Here is a 20,945-nt window from a genome sequence, read left to right on the forward strand (position 1 = left end):
TTCATTAATTCTAGGTGTGGGGACTTATTTCCCACTCTTAACACCAGAATCCGCATATAACATTGGCATAGACCTTGGGATTAATATGTTTCTTCATCAACATCGTACGACTCAATTTTCTTTCATGCCGGATTTTTGTCCCATACGACTTCATAAAACAAAAATCGGCTTAACCCACTCCAGGCCTTCAACATGGTGTGACCATCATATCCTAGTGCCTCTATCGCTTCTAAACACATTATTTTGATTATTATCGAGTCCAAAGCATTAAAACACCAAATAATATTTAATTCATATTTACTGCAACTAATTAAAGGCTTCCACATGCCACATATTACTGAATAATTTACTTTAAATCATTCTTAGAAATCAGGCCCGTTCCTTTTTCACATGGTATTATTATTATTACACACATTTTTAGACATAACACGTTTCCACGTACCACTTCGATATTTTGAATGATAATTATTATAACAGACGTTCACTGGCGAAACTTCGCGACACACATAATCACTGATATTTACAATAAAAATCAGACATCATTCCCATATAACAACATTCAAATTCACTGACAACCCTTTACCTCTGGATTATCATATGACATGCCTTAATATCTAAAAACAAGAGAACCTGACACAAGTCAGTCAAACACGTTTGGAGCGATCCTAACATGAACCTCAAATTATATGAATTGAATCATGCTCCTGAACAAAATCAAGCAATAAAACAAACCAAAAACAAAATCCTAAGTGACTCTAATCAAAAACAAGAAATATAAAGAGTGCTTGATACAATTATTTACTGATATTACTTTGTGACAGTTTTGGGGATTTCTTCAATATAATCAAAATAATATCATTATATATTAATGTTTTTCTATATTATTGTATGCGTCCATTCTTTGGTGATGCTTTGAAACAACTTCTAGACGTATATTTGCATTTAATCACTCAATATTTCAAGCCTTATGCTATTCACTTGACACTTGTAATAAGGCTATTCACCGCTACAAATGAGAGGGTAGGGGCACCATATCTATAATAGACTATACAGTATCTTAACCGACCTTGAATTCAGGGGCACCATATCTATAATAGACTATATCTTAAATGACCTTGAATTCAGGAAATCTGTTAGGCATGTGCTTGTTTTCCGGGGATGTTTCAATGATATGGATCACTATCTGATCTGTTGTGAACAAAGTATCTCTAGGCCTAGGATAGAGAAAGTGAAATTTGTCTGCAGACAAATAAGGTTAGAAAATCTCTAGGACAAGGAAATGAGAAGTACATGGATATGATTAGTGAAATGACCTAAAAAAAAATAGACAGTAAGTAGGTTCAGGATATAGAAAGAGGAAGTAGGAAGTAGGAACAGCAACAGAAACTGTGTGTAAAGATGGGAAAAAGCAAACTTCTTTGTGGAATGATAAAGTGAAGGCAGCTTGTAAATGTGAAAAGAAGGCATATCAGAAATGGCTCTGAACAAAGACTAACACGCAGACAGAGAATTGTGCATAGAAGAAATAAACAGAGTGTAACAAATAGTTATTGAATTCAAGAAGAACTCACGGGAAGATTTTGGGAAAGGCTTAGTCAGGCAGCTGGGAAACCTTTCTGGACAGTAATAAAGAAAGAAAAGGAGGGAAAAAGGAAATTAATAGTGTTTTGGGTAAATCAGGTGAACTCATAATGGATCCCAGAGAATAACTGGACAGGTGGAAGGAATATTTTGAAAATCTTAACGTAAAAGGAAATCCTGGTGACGCCGCGAACAACCATGCTCATGGGGAGAATGACAATGATGTTGGTGAAATTATGCTTGAGGAAGAGGAGAGAATGGTAAATAAACTCCATTGTTATTATAGCTGCAAGAATAGATTAAATTAGACCTGAAATGGTGAAATATAATGGGAAGGCAGGTATGAAATGACTTCACAGAGTAATAAGATTAGCATGGAGTATTAGTAAGGTACCTTCTGAATGGACAAAAGTAGTAAGTGGACCTATCTATAAACAAGCGAACAGGAAGGATAGCAACTACAGTCGACTCTCGTTAATTTGAATCTCTCGATAATTTTCCCTGTCCCTCCGGAAATACTCGATAAATTGAAAAAAATCAATGTGTTTTGGTCCCTTGATAATTTGAAGTTGAAGGAATGGCATCTTGCTCACCGACATTCTATAATTTGAAGTCGGGCTTCCCCACTCTCTGTAATTTGAAGTCTGTGATTACAGTGTTATTATCATGCAGTGACCTGTCATTTGTTTACATCAATAATGAGAGGCATGAGTGAGTTCGCAGTCTTGAGTCTTCTTTCAAACGTTAAAGTGTGCTACAGTACAGTTAATGTTTGATTTGTGTAATTTTTAAGTATCAAAATGAGTTCAAGAAGGAACAAGTGTCTTTCCATAAGTGAAAAGAAGCATGTGATTCAAGCTGTGGAGGATGGACAATTAAAAAAAAGATGTCACCAAACAGTTTGACATTTTACCATCGATATTGTCGATGATTTTGAGAAACAAAGATCGTGTCACCGGAAATGCAAGTAGACAAAGGTCACGTCAGGGTGAATTTCCCCGTATTGAGGAGTGCTTGCTTAAGTGTATTTTTCAGTATGGAGGACAAAACATTCCCATGGGCAGTTTCATGTTAAAGAAAAAAAGCCAAGTCTTTTGCACAGTCTCAGGATTAAAGGATTTGCAGGAAGTAAGGGGTGGCTTTCAAATTTCAAAAACCGATACGCGATCACATTTAAAAAGTTCTGCGGAGAGAGCACTAGTATGGATAATTCCATTTGTTCCGAATGGATTGATGAACCAAATTATCTTTTGAATGGCTATAACCCAAGGAACATATTCAACACAAACAAAGCCAAGCTTTTTTTTTTTTTATAAATGTCTTCCTGATCACACCTTAACGTTCAAAGACAAGAAGTGTCATGGAGGGAAACTGAGCAAGGATAGAATAACTGTCCTTCTACATAGCATGGACGGATCTCAAAAGTTGAAACCACTCATTATAGGGAAATCTGCAAAACCACACTGCTTCAAAGGAATAAAATCACTGCCCACAACTTATTGGTCAAACAAAAAAGCATGGGTGACGACAGAGTTGTTTAATGAATGGCTTATCTCGGTTAACAGTGATGTGAAAAAAAAAGAAAAAACATGAAATCTTACTGTTTTTGGATAACTGCACCGTGCATAACAACCTTTAGATCACATTAAAAAGAATTCTTTTTTTTTTTTTTTCCACCCAACAAAACATCAAGATTGCAACCATTAGACCAAGGCATTATTCAAAATTTTAAAACCCTCTACTGCAGAGAAATTGTTTCTCTTGTGCTAGATAGCATTGAAAAAGGTGAGAAGACAAATATAACAGTTTTGACTGCTATAACCATGATTGATAAGGCCTGGAAAAATGTCAGCCCTACTACCCTTTATAACTTCTTCAAAAAGTGCGGTTTAAGCAAACCAAAAACATAGAACAGTCATCAGAGCCACCAAAATTTATGAATTTTGACTCAGGTTGGGGACTTCTACCTAACTGTGGAGAGTTAACGTTTGAGGATTATGTTCAAATTGACAATGACATCGGTCTACAACGAGATTTATTACTTGTAATGCTCTAACTGATGCTGAACTGTTGGATTTGACCTTTCTGGATAAGGACGAGGAAGAAAATGAAGAAGAACAACTGCCAATTCCAGTCACATTGAGCGAGGCAAGGACATCTCTTACTACACTATGCTCTTATGCCCTGAGAACAGATACAAGTGACGATTTCTTCTCAGCTCTCACTACTATCGAAAATTTGTTGGACAATAATAGAATGGAAGTTGCTCACTCAAAAGGAAAATTACAGATTTTTTCAAAATGAACATTTGTGTATAATTGTAAAAATGTTGTGAAATAAAAATCAAATTTTAATCAAACTCTTGTTTGTTTGAATTCCCCCCCCCCCCCCCTTTCCCTCTTGGTTTTTCCTTTGGTCCATTGAGTTTCAAATTAGTGAGAGTCGACTTTACTATCGAGGTATCTCATTGATCAGTATACCAGGCAAGGTGTTCTCTGGGATTTTAGAAGGGAGGGTGGATGAAAACCAGTGGGGTTTCAGACCACAGAGGGGCTATCAATTTCAGATTTACAGTATGCACCAGGTAATTGAAAAATGCTACAAGAGGAATAGACAGTTATGTTTATGTTTCGTTGCTCTAGAGAAGGCATATGACAGAGTACCGAGGGAAAAGATTTTTGCTGTACTATGGCATTAAGGGTACTTAAAATGATCAAAGCCATTTATGTGAACAGTTGGGCTGCAGTGAGAATTGATGGTAGAATGAGTTCTCGGTTCAAGGTACCTACAGGGGTTAGACAAGACAGTAATCTTTCACCTTGGTTGTTCATAGTTTACATGGATCATCTGCTGAAAGGTATTAAGTGGCAGGGAGGAATTCAGTTAGGTGAAAATGTAATAAGCAATTTGGCCTATGCTGACAACTTGGTCTTAATGGCAAAGTGTGCCGAATGCCTGAAGTCTAATATCTTGGAACTTGAGAATAGGTGCAATAAGTATGGTATGAAAATTAGCCTTTTCAAGACTAAATTGATGTCAGTAGGTAAGAAATCCAGGAGAATTGAATTTCAGATTGGGGAAACAAAAGTGGAACATGTAGATCATTTCATGTATTTAGAATGTGTTCTCTCCCAGGATCGTAGTATAGTAAGTGAGATTGAATCAAGGTTCAGTAAAACTAATGCTAATTCTGTAAGAAGAAAGTCAAAACTCCAGACGAAACTGTCTTTACATCGGTCTGTTTTCAGACCAACTTTGCTTTACAGGAGTGAAAGGTGGGTGGACTCAGAATATCTTATTCATAAGTTAGAAGCAACAGACATGAAAGTAGCAAGAATGATTGCTGGTACAAATAATGGGAACTGTGGCTGGAGGGTACTTGGAATGACGAGATAAAGATAAGTTAGGAATAAACTCTATGGATAAAGCTGCACGCATAAACTGGCTTCAGTGGTGGGGTCATGTGAGGCAAGTGGAGGAGGATAGGTTACCTAGGAGAATAATAGACTCTATTATGGAGGGTAAGAGAAGTAGAGAGAGACCAAGATGACGATAGTTAGACTCAGTTTCTAATGACTTGAAGATAATAGAACTAAACGAGGCCACAGAACTATCTGTCTGTAATGTATATGTATGTTTGTTTCAGCTCTGCTACTGCATCCTTTGCAGTGCTCACATTAGTAGGGCTGATAAAGCAATCAGGGACTAAATTCAGTAAATTCAGCAGAATCTAAAGAGGGATATAATTTTACTAATATTTATTTAGTAGCTCACACTGAAAGTTCAAGGGAGAAAAGGCAGAACAGTGAAGACTAATTAACAGAGATGTTAATATAGGAACAATCAATGTTTTATTTATTTATAGAAAGACTATGAACTCTATACAACACAGAAAAATAAAAATATTGTTTTTGTACATACAGAACACTTCTCCAAAACACTATAATTATATTGTGAAGGCCACAGGTGTCTTAGATTAGCACCATGTTGACTCAGGCTTAACTCCTATTGTTTGCACTTGTTGTGTTCCCAGATCATATGTTGTAAAAAAGCTATATTTGCTCACACTCTGGCAAACATTTAGCACATATAAGAAGAGAAGCAAATCTTGAGTTTCTCTAACTAGTATTGTTAGTTTCTTTCTATAGGTAAGTACACTTTACATTCTGCTTCACTAGAGAAGGGATGGTTTCCTTGAACTAACCATCATAGGGATCATTTTCTATCCAATATTTCTTTTAAATATCTTTCAGCTCTTGGAATTATAATCTAGACTTCAGTGTGTTCATAGCATTTTTATCCTATTATAATAGGTTGGGCTGGTTCTCTATTTGTTCTATTGTCTTTCTTCCTACTCCTTCCTTTGAAGTCCACTTACCTTCTTAAATCAAGAAATTATTCTTTGGTACTCTAATTTACAATGCTCAGGCTGAGTCTTACATTGCTTTTTAGTGAGTCAGGCTACTCTCATTTTCTTTTTTCGGCTAAGGTCTTTTTTGGACAACACTTGTTTCCTTCAACTGAAAAAGAGCGGGAGACCTGGGGTAGTCCTTCCTTTTCTGTTGTTGATGCCCTCATATAACTTTCAAATCAAATAGATCATTATAGTCTCAGAAGCATGTCTGAAAAAATGTTCACCATAAATGTATTAATGCTTATTTCATTTAATTCATCAATGCTGGCCTGTATGCACATTATGGGCCCATGCATTATCACTATTGAACAGCCTCTGTGCGTGGTGAAAACCTATTATCATTTTAAAGTGATGGATATTAAAATTTCCTCCATCTTGGGTAGGAGTAGCCATTCAAATCTCATACGTCGACTAGGGGTTAACAATGTTTTCCTTCAAATATGACACTATAGTTGGTACTTTACTGTAAATGAGTGAAAATTTATTGTTACAGAAGAATTCTCCTTGTCCCATGGTAGGCTCAATTTTGACCCTTACATCTTTTGCTAAATGGGTATGACAATGTGTGAATACACATTTTGAGAGGCAGATGCCACGTTTCTGAAAAGTCTGACCTTGTGACCTGTTGATGGTAATAGCAAATACTAATCTAATGAGAGAAAGAAGGGGCTATGAATGGTCATCCCGTAAGACACAAACTGAAGCATTAGTCATTGTAGGGGCCGATGACCTTAGATGTTAGACCCCTTTAAACAACAAGCAAGCGGAGTAGTCATTGTAGAGCATTTGTTTTCGTTGTGAAGGCCATTATGTTGCAACTGTAAATCCCAGCGAGTTTCACTACATGGAAAGAAGAAGAGAGATATCATCGGATCAGAATTAGGGTTTAATATTAATAATATTTGTGGGTCTCCTTTCATACCTCAAGTAACAATATAACAATGTCTTGGAAGTCAACAATCTTCAGATACAGAAATGCTGGAATCTTCCTCTGTGGTTGGTATATTGTATTGATCTGATTTTTTCTGTGTTTGCCGATATTTCTCTTGCTTTCATGTATAAAATGGCATAGATATTGTTGGCAAGCATATCAGACAATGTTTTTATGTCCACTGGGTATCAAATGAATGCTGGTCATTCTGGACATGTAGAATGTTAGCACATTGTGATTTACAGCAGACCATTAAAATGAGCTGAATTGTAGATTGCAGATATGAGGGCAGATCAAATATAAACCGGAATGATTTTTTAAAAAATTTATTGCATCAACTAAAAAAAACACACATATAGAGATAACTTTTCTACATAGTGTCCTGCCTTCGATACACATTTTCTCCATTGGATTGGTAAGTTTTTGATACTGTCCTGATAGAAAGAAGAGGGACATGTGCGGAGCCATTTGCGCACAAACTCTTCTACACTTGCATCATCATCGAACTGCTGTCCTCCTAGGTCTTGTCTGAGTGATCCAAACTAATGGTAGTCGCAGGGCAATAAATTTGGACTGTACGGAGAGTGTTCTAGAGGTGTCCAGTGAATTTCCTCCAGTTTTTCCTGCGTTAAAGCGACAGTATGCGGCCTTGCATTGCCATGGAGAAGAATGACGTTTCAAATCGGTTGCCGGCGTTGCTTGTTGTGATATGCAGCTTTTACTTCATCCAAAAGGCGGCAGCAATAGACTGCATTAATTGTCCTTTGTTCGTGAAGAAAATCCACCAGCAAAATGCCTGCGGAGTCCCAGAAAACTGTTGCCAACACCCTTCCAGCAGATGGGCATGTTTTGGCCTTGACCGGACCTGCTTCATCTCTTCGCTGCTTGCTTACTTTGACTCTGAGGTGTAATGATGCTCCCAAGTTTCATCACAAGTCACAATACGATGCAAGAAATCCTCTCTTTCCTTGTAGCAATGCAGGAGTCTCTAATAAACTTCCTGGCGTAAAGTTTTATGTTCCTGGTTGAGGAGACGAGGAACTCACTTGGCAGACAATTTTCTGAAATAGAGTTCGTCTCGGATGATTGTTTCTTTTTTTTTTTCTATTTGTTTTACATCGCACCAACACAGATAGGTCTTATGGCGACGATGGGATAGGAAAGGCCTAAGAATAGGAATGAAGAAGCTGTGCCCTTAATTAAGGTACAGCCCCAGCATTTGCCTGGTGTGAAAATGGGAAACCACAGAAAACCATCTTCATGGCTGCCGACAGTGGGGTTCGAACTCACTATCTCCCGAATACTGGATACTGACCGCACTTAAGCGACTGCAGCTATCAAGCTTGATGGATGATTGTTTGAACACTTCCGTAAATTATTCCTATGGCTAAAACAATTTACAAATTTTTTATTCGCCAATCTTCACCAATAATGTCACGAGTGGCAACCAATGTTGTCTGCAGTGATGCTTCTCCGCAGTCTCCTTTCATGAGGTACATTTTCCATAGATTCTCTTCCTGCCACAAATTTTTTAGCCTACTCATACATTTGAGTCTGCGAAAGTGTTTCTTCCCCAAACTGTGCACGGAGCCATCGCAAGATTTCGGAAGGTTTGGTGCCCTTTTTTGCGAGAAATTTGATAACGATTCATTGTGCAACAGATGTGTGCACCTCTTGCTCACTCATGGCGTACTGAAGCAGCCCAGCTCTCCACCGTCATTTGCGCATGCAAACCCCTTCTCCAGACACCCCCACCAACATTGTGGCAAAGCCCTTCCTCAGAATTATTACTAACAGCAGCAGTACATTCGAATTCCTGTTTATATTTGATCCACCTTTGTATTATGCACCTAAGCATTTCATCCTGAATTTTGGAATAGTATGGGCTGTTGCTGAGATGCAAAAAATGAAGCAAATGCCATAGAACTCTTATAGGATCTAATGAGCTAGCTGGAAAATTTATAATGTCCAATAACGGACCATTTATATTGGTATCATAAATTGTTTTATCGTTAAACATTAGTTATGTTGCTCATTCATTCCTGTTGGTGGAAAGTAAACTAATCCATCATGGCAGCAAGAGGTGAAATGGTCTGATATTCTTTCTGCTGAAAAATGGAACACTGGGCAGCAGTCACAAATCTGATCCATTAGACTGATACAGTAAATGATGAGAGTGCCCTCATCGACATCAACGACTCTGAAAACATATTTGGACAAAACTGCTGTCGGTCTTTGAGATATCTGGCTTTATTTCTCTCTGATGAGTCTCTGTAGGATCAGCAGTGTCTGATGGGAAGTTCTGTAGCAAACATGGCAGTATGTTGATTTATATAGTGAAGGTCGTAAGTTCGTAACAACATATCTTCAAAACCACAGCCCATAGTAACCTCACACTAATGCAATTGCTTGAGGCCAGCAATTTACCCACTGTAGCTCTTGTAGTGATGATACCTGCTGCCATACAGTACCTAGCAGAAGACCTCAGAACTACTTGAAGAAAATAAGGGAATTACACAGGAAAATTGTCAATCTTTTAAAAACTACTAGGTACTTACCTGATGATCTTCAAATTGTATGCTTTGAAATGAGAGGTCATTCACTGAAATGAGCCGTTTTCTCACAATTTCAAATGACATAAACAGCTTATCTTTATATATGGATTTATGAAATTCTGATAATCAGATTATTTTACCCCTCTCTCTTAGACATATAACTCATATTCTGACACTTGCTTCTATCTACTGTAAATTGCTGCATTAGAAATAGACACCATTTTTACTCCCTGAAGTGAAGTACCATGTATTGGATTTTCTTTTTCCAATAAAATCATAAAGAGAAAGTCCACTTGATGGTTGAAAATTTCAATTTTGTGTCATAACTTAAACCTTGCTTGCATCTAAACAATAAATAAAAGTAATTAGATATTTTCACCTGAACTGATCAGGAGGCTGATCATTTTCCAGGTTACAGTTAGACTTGATTTCCCCACGTAAAATATATTATGATCAACTATGAATAACTTTCCAGCTTCTAAATTTAACACATGAAATGAATAATTTAATACAGAATAGATGTAATAACAAATATAATGCAGGGTAATAATAATAATAATAATAATAATAATAATAATAATAATAATAATAATAATAATAATAATAATAATAATAATAATATTCATCGTATGACCATAACTACCATGTGCAGACATTTTAATTTGACTCTATCTGGCTGTCTGCTCATCAATTTTGATGTTCCGCTTTATTCTAGACCTACTAGATGTGGCAGAGTAAACCGAATCTGCCTTGGGCGTCTATGGCTAAGTTTTAATTAATTTTGATGAGTAAATACCAAATGTATTTCGAGAGATCTTTTACATGCCAACTTCGTACAACATGAAGTGTCGAATGGACTTTTTTCTGCCCTTCAAAAATCCAACTACCTCTCTGTTGGGGTTGGACCTCTTATTTTGAGATCTGGAGGCCGACACTCTACCACTGATCCACAGTGGCAGCTGTAATGCAGAGTGTGATATATTGTGATATATGTACTATCACAATGCACACGAACCAGCTAGCTCCTGGAGTAGTTACCTTACTGCCAGTATGTAGAACACGTCATGCTGTGTGGTTCTTACAATCTTAACTTCAAAAAGCACACATGTCAGACAGTGATAATTTATAGCCTGCCTGGTGGCCATGATCATTAAGGCATCAAGTCTATATGGTCTGACACCGTGGTTAGCCAGTTCGAGTCCCGTTGGTCAAAAAAATATTAACCTTAGAATGTTGGCCAGCAAGGTAGGAAAGGTGGTGGTATACAATTTCAAATCACTAGATTGTGTGCCAAAAGCCTGGATTCAATTCCAAATCTTTCCACAGTGTTCATATGGAGTGGGGACATATGATGCTGTTGATGGTAATTCATCCGTTGAATGGAGACGTAAAGCTTTGAGCAGATCCCTTAGTTTTATTAAACAGGAGTAGGTTATGTGCCGACACTGGATTTCTCCTTCTCTCTACCATATCATCATCATCATCATCCCACATCCAGACATGCAGGTTTCCCATGGGTCACCTGCACCAGGCAATCCGAACATGCTCTCGGACACTCCCGGAACTAAAAGCCATACGATAAGTAAGTATTAATTCAGAAGTGGTGACAGAGGCCAGCCAGATGTGTTTCGTAAGTTTATTGAAGGAGCATCCTGCTTATCTTAGGAAGTCACAAACACCAGCAATTAAATTGTAGAGGGAGAAGGCTATATAATCTTTGTTTGAAGAGGAAGTATGAAACAAATACAGAGAATAATGTTGTCAAAAGCCAATTAATGAAGGAGGCATTTTTTATATGAAAACAAAAACAAAAGTGATTTGAAGGCAGCAGGGAACAGGAAAATACAATTGTTTTCATGGGAGAAAGAGTTATTGGTGGTTAAGAATTTATCTACTGCAGAATTACAATGACAGTCAGTAATTGAGCAATTACAATTAACTTCTTCAAGTACCATCTCCACACAGAAGGTTGGCTACCATCATAGAGATTCTTGCTTTAGATGATGCAGAGTGAAACAGCTCAATAGTGGAACAGTTGAACCAAGTTTTCAGATTAACAATCCAAGAAATGTGTCTTCTTCATGGTCTTCTTTTACCTAGTATCTTTCCTTGAATGACCAGCTGCAGTAGATGATATTTCTCTCCTCACATCACATGACTGAGATAGTGCAGCTTTCTGATTTTCACAGTATTTAATATTTCCTTTCTCTTTCCCATTCACCTCATTACCCCATCATTTGTGACTTTATCTGTCCAGCTCAACCATAGTATCCTTCTGTACCTTCATAGGTCAAATGCCTCTATTCTGTCCATTTCTCTTTTCTCTATGGTTCAGGTCTTAACTCTAGAGGAACAAGGTGGAGAAGATTTAACATCTCAGAAGTCTAATTTTTAGATGTAAACTGAACACTCACCTCATTTTATTGAATGCATTTCTGGTTTGGTCAATTCTGGACTTTTATTTCCTCAATACAGTCAATGTTGTAGTTCACATTTGTTCCTAAATACTTGTACTTTGTCACTTGCTGTACTGTCCCTTCATTGATCATCAAGCTCTCTTGGTGTTGTATTCGGGATACTAGCATAAAACATGTCTTACATTTAAATGCTAAGATCCATTGGAATAATAATAATAAAAACTATTAATGATTATGACCTGTATGAACACAGTAAGCAAGTGGGACTGCTAATGAATGAAGCCAAGACCATGTTTAGGACAGTCTTGAGGAAACAATAAAGGTGAAAGGAAAGGCTATAGATTACATTGAAAAATACATTTATTTACCTCCTTATGCAGCCACTCCCTACTATGAATAGCGTGAAAATGTTGCTCATAGGGTCAGTTGGTTCATACATTTCAGTGGGCTTGGCAGTAGCAACTTCTGGCTCAGTGAGGAAAAGCAACGAGAAACTACCTCACTCCTCATTTCTCTAGTACGCCTCTTCAGTGATGCCTAGGCCATTTATCACAGCTAATGGTGGAACTCTTGAAGATCCAACCAGCCTTCGGACTGAGGATTTAACATACATAAGTACATTACCCTTTCAAAGCAGGCTGGATAAAGTGATTAGGAGAAGAACAGTGATTGCCCGGAAGAGATACTGGTCACTTTACATTTCATTATCTGTTTAACATCAGTAATAATGTTATTTGCTTTACGTCCTACTAACTACTTTTTCGGTCTTCGGAGACACTGAGGTGCCGGAATTTAGTCCCACAGGAGTTCTTTTACGTGCCAGTAAATCTACCGACACGAGGCTGACGTATTTGAGCACCTTCAAATACCACTGGACTAAGCCAGGATCGAACCTGCCACATTGGGGTCAGAAGGCCAGCGCCTTAACCGTCTGAGCCACTCAGCCCGGCTGTTTAACATCAAAAGCTAAGCAATGGACACTTGTGTTCTGCCTGTTTTCACACACAGTTCTGAGACATGGTCCCCGACTAAAATTCAGACCAACCAACCTCTAGCTTGTCAGGAAAGTATAGAAAGGAGTTTACTACCTGTAGGTGTTTCTCTGAAAGACTGTCTTCATAACACTGCCATAATGCTTAAAACTGGATTCAAGGATGTATGAAAGGAGTTAAGGTCCGAGAAGTGGAGCTGGGCCAGGCATGTAGTAAGATTTAATCCCCAGAAATGGACAAAATTGGTAACAGAATAGTATCTGTGAAGAAGACGTCCACTGTCTAGATGGTCAGATGTGACTGTAGGACCAATGTGGCTGATAACTGTCCAAGACAGAAGGAGATGGGGGATTGATGAGGCTCTAATGATGATGGTGGTGGCGTGGTGGTGATAATAACCATTTCAGATACTGTGGACAAGGATTTTGACATGGTGCCATTTAGGCTACCTGCATGTTGATTCTGATATTTCACTTTTCTCTGAGAAACCTATTGGGAAACCTATTGCTGATCTTTTACAAGTCAACAGTGTACGACCTGGAATGCCAAATGGACATTAATCTGCCATTCAAAAATACAACTATGGTACATCTACTGGATTTTAACCTGTGATCTTAGGATGCACAGAGAGATTTACTATTACTTTATAATAAAGGTTTTACTATATCTAAAGCAACGAGTCATTGTTAACACTTGAAGGACTGCACCTGTCATTTTGACTAGTTAGCAGTTTTTAGGACTTTATAAATCATGTGAGTTTTTAATTTAGTGCATTTACATGTTGTGACTTTTAATATAGGGTACATTTAGGACCACCACTGTTCAATTTGACCAGTGATTTTTTATTTTTATTTCCAACATTTCTATAGACACAACAATGAACTTCTTACATCTTTTACTAATGTCTATCATTGTTGGGGTCTCTTTTACTCTTGACTTTCATTGTTGTGCCTCATGTCCTCTCTTTTTATTTCACTTTGTTTAGTCTAAGAGTAGATTGTTTTCAGTAGCTGTTCTCTGTCAGTGTGGTTAAAGTTTATTGTTTCTCCATTATTATGGCATGTCAGTGTTTTGTGCAAGATGACAAATTACCTGAATTACCTTTATAGTTTACCAGATAGTGACAGAAGGAGGAGATATTTTTGAACGTAATGAGTTGGATGATTAACATGACTCAGAATATGAACTTCAACAATCAGATTAAGGCAAATTGTTGAAGTCAGAAGATGATGAACATACAGAACCTGTTTAACAACAGTTAGGAGATCCACTACCTATATGCCCAATTCCAGTAACACTCAAGTTTGAGTTTGAGCTTGCAGCCAAGGAAGAAAAAGTTTCACCACCTACCTCCATCTCAACAACCTGCTGTAGGAGATCATGAAACTGTCACTGATGGAACAGTGTGGGCATGAATTACACCAAGACATGTAGCTGGAAGATTAGGGCGTCACAATGTGCTGGGGGAAACTCCAGGACCCACTTGTCATACTAAGTAACTTAAAGTCAGTGGGAATTACTCAAATGCAAGCTGCCTCTGTGGATCAGTGGTAGAGTGTCGGTCTCCGGATCCCAAGATAGCGGGTTCAAACCTGGCAGAGGTAGTCGGATATTTGAAGGGCAGAAAAAAGTCCATTCGACACTTCATGTCGTACGATGTTGGCATGTAAAAGATCTCTGGTGACACATTTGGTGTTTACCCGACAAAATTCATTAAATCTCAACCATAGATGCCCAAGAGAGTTTCAGTTTACTTGGTCTGTCATCTAGTAGGCCTAGAGTAAAACAGAACGTCGAATTGATGAGCAGACAGCCAGATGACGTCAAATTAAAATGTCTGCACACGGTAGCTGAGGCCATACGATTATTATGATTATTACTCAAATGCATGGCAAGTGCTGATAGATAGTAATATTCTATATCATCATCATCATCACCATCATCATCATCATCATCGATTTTCCGCTCCAGCAAGCCGAGCGTGGGTAATATTCTACAGAACATTAAAAATTGTATAAAAATTAGAGGCTGTGAAGTTCTCCAAGGTAATACCTGAGTACTGCTATCAGTATAATATATGCACGCAGAATGGATGGAGGAAAATAATTTCCCCTCAAACTTCTGTGGTGACAAATTTATGTATTTTTCATGCATTATAAGAGGAAATAAGTTCATAGGAGTAATGCAGTTGTTCAGATTTGATGACAAGCACACACGGCTACCCCGGTCTGGAACCCATTTGTGGATAACTGCACTCTGAGCTATAAACCAGGCGCCTTTATTTGTGAACAGTCAGTGAGAAGGATGCACAGGTTTCACAAACAAAAACTGTTGGACAATAAAGTGATATGTTGAAAGATTGCACTAGGCAGTGTTTCTTGCAGCAATGTCAGTCACACGTGCCCAGATGTTGCGTTATGTGTTCCACTCACTTGCACAGATAGTGAAGAAGATAATGACGTAAATTACAAACTACAACTAAAATACAGCATTATGTTTGTCTGACTGTCAATATAAGCTTACCACTAGTTAGCTACATTATGTGTTGATATTAAAAATATTATTTTATGTTATTCAACCATGATATTTTCATTTTTGTTATTTAAAGTGAAAAAACTGCATTTATATTATTGACAGTGCTCTGATCGTGTTTTTTTGCAATAAACTGATGCCTGAAAAATTTGATGAGCGTAAAATAATGTGATTACAGAATTATTATCAGTAAACTAACTCAATATGAAAAGGATAATTTCAGAGATGTCAGTTAATCACATAACGCGGTCAGTCAGTTACACACCACATTTTTACTTACGACATCCTTATAAATTGAGTTTCAGACCTTAACCTCCTGAAGCCTGGCGTCCTTTTAAAAGGACACTGTTTAAAAATGGAATATCATGTAAAAGAAATATTTTAAAAATAAAATAAATAAAAATGGACCTTTTGTTGGTGCTCCATTTTTTTGGAATTCATTTACCTTGGTGTGATATGCTTCTCACTTCACTGTCTCCAACCAAGACACCGTTAAAGAAGTATACACTTTTATGACATTTGACCAAAAGAGAAATGTTCTGGGCCTCAGGAGGTTAACCTGCGAGTGGTCGCTATATGAGATTTTCTCTCACATTATTTTTTATTGTGATATTACTTCACAGTGATGAAAGGGAGGTGACTGTTCCCTCTTCTAGCTGAGTTTATAACTGTTGTGAGTACAGCAATTCACATTTGAAGGGTAAGCACCCCCTCCCCTAGTCAGAACAAAGGTTCCTATATGACCGTGCGCACTGCGTGAGAGTTTCTCTCATCGCGCGACCAATGGTGTTGGTGGTATGTTGAAGTGGAGCAGAAAACTTACTCCTGTTGTACGCGTTAGTATTTGTATTATGAGCACTTCTTGTTTTTGAAAATGTTATTGTGTTCAGAAACCTTGCTTTTTACGTAAATATTACTAGATATAATGCATGTGTGAGATTTTATTTTTTTACAACTCCAGGACAGAAGTTATTTTTATGTACATTGCATATGTTATTTTAAGTAGCAATTGGTGTCTTTAATAAACAGCTAATCATTTCATATTTATGTTCGGTTCCATGGCTAAATGGTTAGCGTGCTGGCCTTTGGTCACAGGGGTCCCGGGTTTGATTCCCGGCAGGGTCGGGAATTTTAACAATAATTGGTTAATTTCACTAGCACGGGGGCTGAGTGTATGTGTCGTCTTCATCATCATTTCATCCTCATCACAATGCGCAGGTTGCCTTCGAGAGTCAAATAAAAAAACCTGCACCTGGCGAGCCGAACTTGTCCTCGGACACTCCCGGCACTAAAAGACATACGCCATTTCATTTTCTTTATTTCATTTTTATCTAAAATATATAAGTATATAAGGTTTCATTTCAGTGGTAAATTTCAGCCTTACGCCCCACAAAACTGAAAAATGTCATATTTATTTTGATGTGAGAGAAAGTCTCACACGCGACCACTCACGTTACATTTTCGCTAGCGACCACTCGCAGGTTAAACCTTCCTTATGGAAATTCTAAGTTCCCATGAAGGGAATTAGATTCTTTTCCACCAATGCTCATTTGGAATTGCTAGGCGGGCATTAATTCCATTGTGGAGTTTTATCTCCCGTATGCAGTTATCAGACTGTGCTTCATAAATAAGCTTCTGATAATTTCACCTGCATACACCCCAGCGTCAGTGGGTAGGGTCTGACACATCCCACTCTGAAGAGTCTAGTGTCAGACCTAAGACGAAACGCTGGTTAATAGAGCAAACGCCGGAAAAGTCATCCATCTAATTTTAAACCTTCCTTTCCAAACAATATTTTGGAAAACAGTATTCAAAATAATCTTTCAGAGAAATATACAAGGAAATATGTTCACGTGAATAGAGAGTTGACATTTATGTCAGACAGTTACAGAAACTTTGGAACCAAGCATTTAGTACCGTATGTTTTTTAAATTTTTAAACTGTTTTATATATCATTGTAATAATAGCCCAGTGTTCCTTTATTATATCATATTATTAGAATTTTCAATTTACACCCATTACAATGTTTATATAGACATTTTCTTGCTGAAGTGTATTGTAAATGTCAGTCAGTCACATACGGAATTGCTCATTATTAACATAAAAACCCACTGTAAGATAATCAAATAAAGCAGACAAATAATGTCAAAGAAATACACCTGAATACAAATCTCTACTGGTTTTTAACACAGACGTCACAGGATATAATTCTTTCAACAACACAATAACTCTCCACATTCTTTCTGAATGCTTATGTGCGTAGAACAAACACATAGTTGCTGACAAGTTGTTTACAGCTGTCGTCTCATAGTCCTGACAAGGTTAGATAAACATCAGTCTTTATCTCATCTCTATCAAATAAAGTACCTTTAGTGAATTATGGTAAACTTCAGTTTAGAACAATGATATGTAAGTGAAGAAAAGGTTCTTCACAGAATATTGTAATAAATTTTGTTACAAATATCTGGACATGTTCATGTCGTGAAAAATAGAGGGAAAACAGGCTCATGCTAATTAATGGCATTCTGACTGAAAAGAGAAGCGATAATATTGATCTTCAGTGTAGACAACTTTCCAAGAGATATTGACCTTCAGTTTAGACAACTTCCCAAGAGATCAATAACTTATGCCTGCAGGTAGACATATATATAAGAATATTTTCAATATATCCATGGGCCTTTTTCTAAATAATAATAATAATAATAATAATAATAATAATAATAATAATAATAATAATAATAATAATATTTTATAAGTTTAGGTGTACTCTCGTCTGAGACTCAAGTTAATCAGTGATTACAGATTTTAAGTTTCCCTCCAACGAGAGAGGGTAGAAATGTAAATACTGTAGTAGGCCTGAAGGCTGGTTGGATCCTCAAATACCACTACCCAAAAACCAATGGCGGCATCAAAATGAAGCGTATTAGGCAAGATATAAGAGAAGTTACCCTGCAAATTGGCAGCAGTTAGTCAGTTCTGTATTCATCACACCTTCTGTCCTTATTCTTTATGACAGGTGCAATTATCCTCCTTTCCTACAGCAGGTCAGTGCTTGTTCCCTGTCCTCTTCTTTGTTACATGGTCTGCCTGCTTCCTCCAACAAGTCAGTGCTTGTTCTCCATCAGACATTAGAGATTTACTTCTTTGCCTGGGGTCCTAAGTGAACTTGAAGACATCATATCATGACAAGAAGATCATAACCATAAATTTTGTTATTATATGTAATGTAATGTTATAATTATTCCTGCAACATTGTCTTTGTCTGTTATACATATGTCAATCAATCAATCAATCAATCAATCAATCAATCAATCAATCAATCAATCAATCAATACTGATCTGCATTTAGGGCAGTCGCCCACGGGGCAGATTCCCTATCTGTTGTTTTCCTAGCCTTTTCCTAAATGATTTCAAAGAAATTGGAAATTTATTGAACATCTCCCTTGGTAAGTTATTCCAGTCCCTAACTCCCCTTCCTATAAATGAATATTTGACCCAGTTTGTCCTCTTGAATTCCATATCTTCATATTGTGATCTTTCCTACTTTCATAAACGCCACTCAAACTTATTCGTCTACTAATGTCATTCCATGCCATCTCCCTCCAATGAGAGAGGGTAGAAATGTAAATATAGTAGGCCTGAAGGCTGGTTGGATCCTCAAATACCACTACCCAAAAACCAATGGCAGTTTAACATAATCTGTTAAATTTATTTCGCTGAAGATGGCCACTAAGTGGCTGAAACTAGTCCCAAGACTTATGTAATATCATTTACTTGATATATTGTATTGAAAAAGGTGGACCCTCATGTCAATTTATTCTTATAATTACTCCCCAGGTATTTGAACATCTCCACTACTTCCAGGGGTTTGTCTGCAAGTCTAATCAATACCTTTTCCTTCTTTCTCCCCTCTGGTCACACTAAGAATAAAGCACTGAAACCATCTAAAAAACAAGTCCTATTTCAAATGCAACAGCCTTCAAGTGCAAGGAATGAATTCTTCTATGACATGTACTGCTATGGTTGCCGCAAAAATCCCATGGTACAAATTACAGGTACCTAAATATCGTGCATTTTTAGAGAAGTATTGTGGGAGGTAGATTCTAGATTTTACGCTCCAATAAGACTATCTGCATTTGTATTACGAGGAAGTGATGATATATGTACGACATCATATAGGCAGCAACTATATGTGGATCGCTGTTGAGGATGTGAAAGGGCACTATGTTTCCAACCTTGGTATTGGTAAGCTGGATGGAGAAGAATCCCCTACATCTTTTCTGATTTCTTCAAAAGTGTTGGAATACACAAATCATGCAGCAGTGGCTCGTTTTGTGAATGATGGACTTAAAGTTTTGTGGCCTGAAGCCCCGCAATGTGTGTTGCACTACAGAGAGCAATTACCAAATGTAACATTGCCCCCTCAACCTGTCCTGACTAGCTGGGGTACGTGGATCAAAGCTGCTTGCTTTTATAGTGAATATTTGAAAGATATGAAGTCTGTTATAGATTCATTTCCAGGTAAATCAGCAGTTTCTATGGGAGACACCCGAAGTGCCTTCAGTGATTCTAATGTACAGTGCCTATTAGCCTATATCCAAAGCAATTTTGGATTCATTCCTGACAGTATTTTTAAATTAGAAACTCATGGCATACCTTTGAAGAAATCATTGGACATTATGGAAATTCAAGTTAAGAGCTGCTGAAGGGACTGTTGGAACAGAAGTAATGAAGAAATTTGAGTCTGTTATGGTGAGAAACCCTGGCTTGTCGACATTCATTGCAATGTGCAAGATCCTCAGCGTTTGCATGTTGATATTACATACAAATCCTAGCCCTAATTATTATTATTCAATCTACAACAGCTCAGAAGCAGCAGGAAAAAACAATTTAAAACAATCAGCATACTGATGTTTGCCAAAGATGTAGCCATTGCTGCAGATACAAGGGAAGGACTCTGAGATCATGTAATGAGGTTCCAGGAATCATGCAGCAGGTTTGGTCTAAAAGTTAGTGTTCGCATGTGCGTTTAATCCAAGGAGCACAAACCTCTTGAAATAAATAATGATGAAAATCTGAAGTCCTTCGAGAAATTCAAGTATCTGGGTAGCACTATGATGTAAAAATATTTAGCTTGATGTGCAAATTCTGCCACATTTAGAAAACTAAATTAGCATGTCTTCATGTCTTATAATACCAGTTACATACTAAATTGTTTATGTACTAGGCTATCGTTCTCCTAACTTTCTCATATGCCTCAGAGACTTAGTGCCCATATTGATGCCACATAAAAAAAATAACTTCAATCTGAGATGCCTTTGGTCAATTCTTCACATCAAGGGGAATGATTATGTGAGGAATACTGATGTACTATGGCAAGCAAACTCAATAGGTATAGGACATGTGGTCTGAATGAAAAATGATCATCTGCCAAAGAAGAGTTATTGCCCTATGCCACGTCACATGATATGATTATTGTTTTAAGAGAAAATACAACTGGGCAACCATCCTCTATAAACACTA

At 37.4% G+C, this 20,945-nt stretch overlaps 1 protein-coding gene across 1 annotated transcript in view; it reads left to right on the forward strand.

Annotated features, from left to right (window-relative positions):
• Positions 1-5,589: 5,589 nt before the first annotated feature.
• The window catches only part of LOC136871929 (chitinase-3-like protein 1), a 90,812-nt gene continuing 75,456 nt past the window's right edge, over positions 5,590-20,945 (forward strand). The window contains exon 1 of the mRNA XM_067145662.2: positions 5,590-5,729. The gene's annotated coding sequence lies outside the window, so the exon portion shown is untranslated. The remainder of the gene's footprint in view (positions 5,730-20,945) is intronic.

The sequence above is a fragment of the Anabrus simplex genome, chromosome 4 (assembly GCF_040414725.1).
Source record: "Anabrus simplex isolate iqAnaSimp1 chromosome 4, ASM4041472v1, whole genome shotgun sequence".
Classification (NCBI taxonomy): Eukaryota; Metazoa; Arthropoda; class Insecta; order Orthoptera; family Tettigoniidae; genus Anabrus; species Anabrus simplex.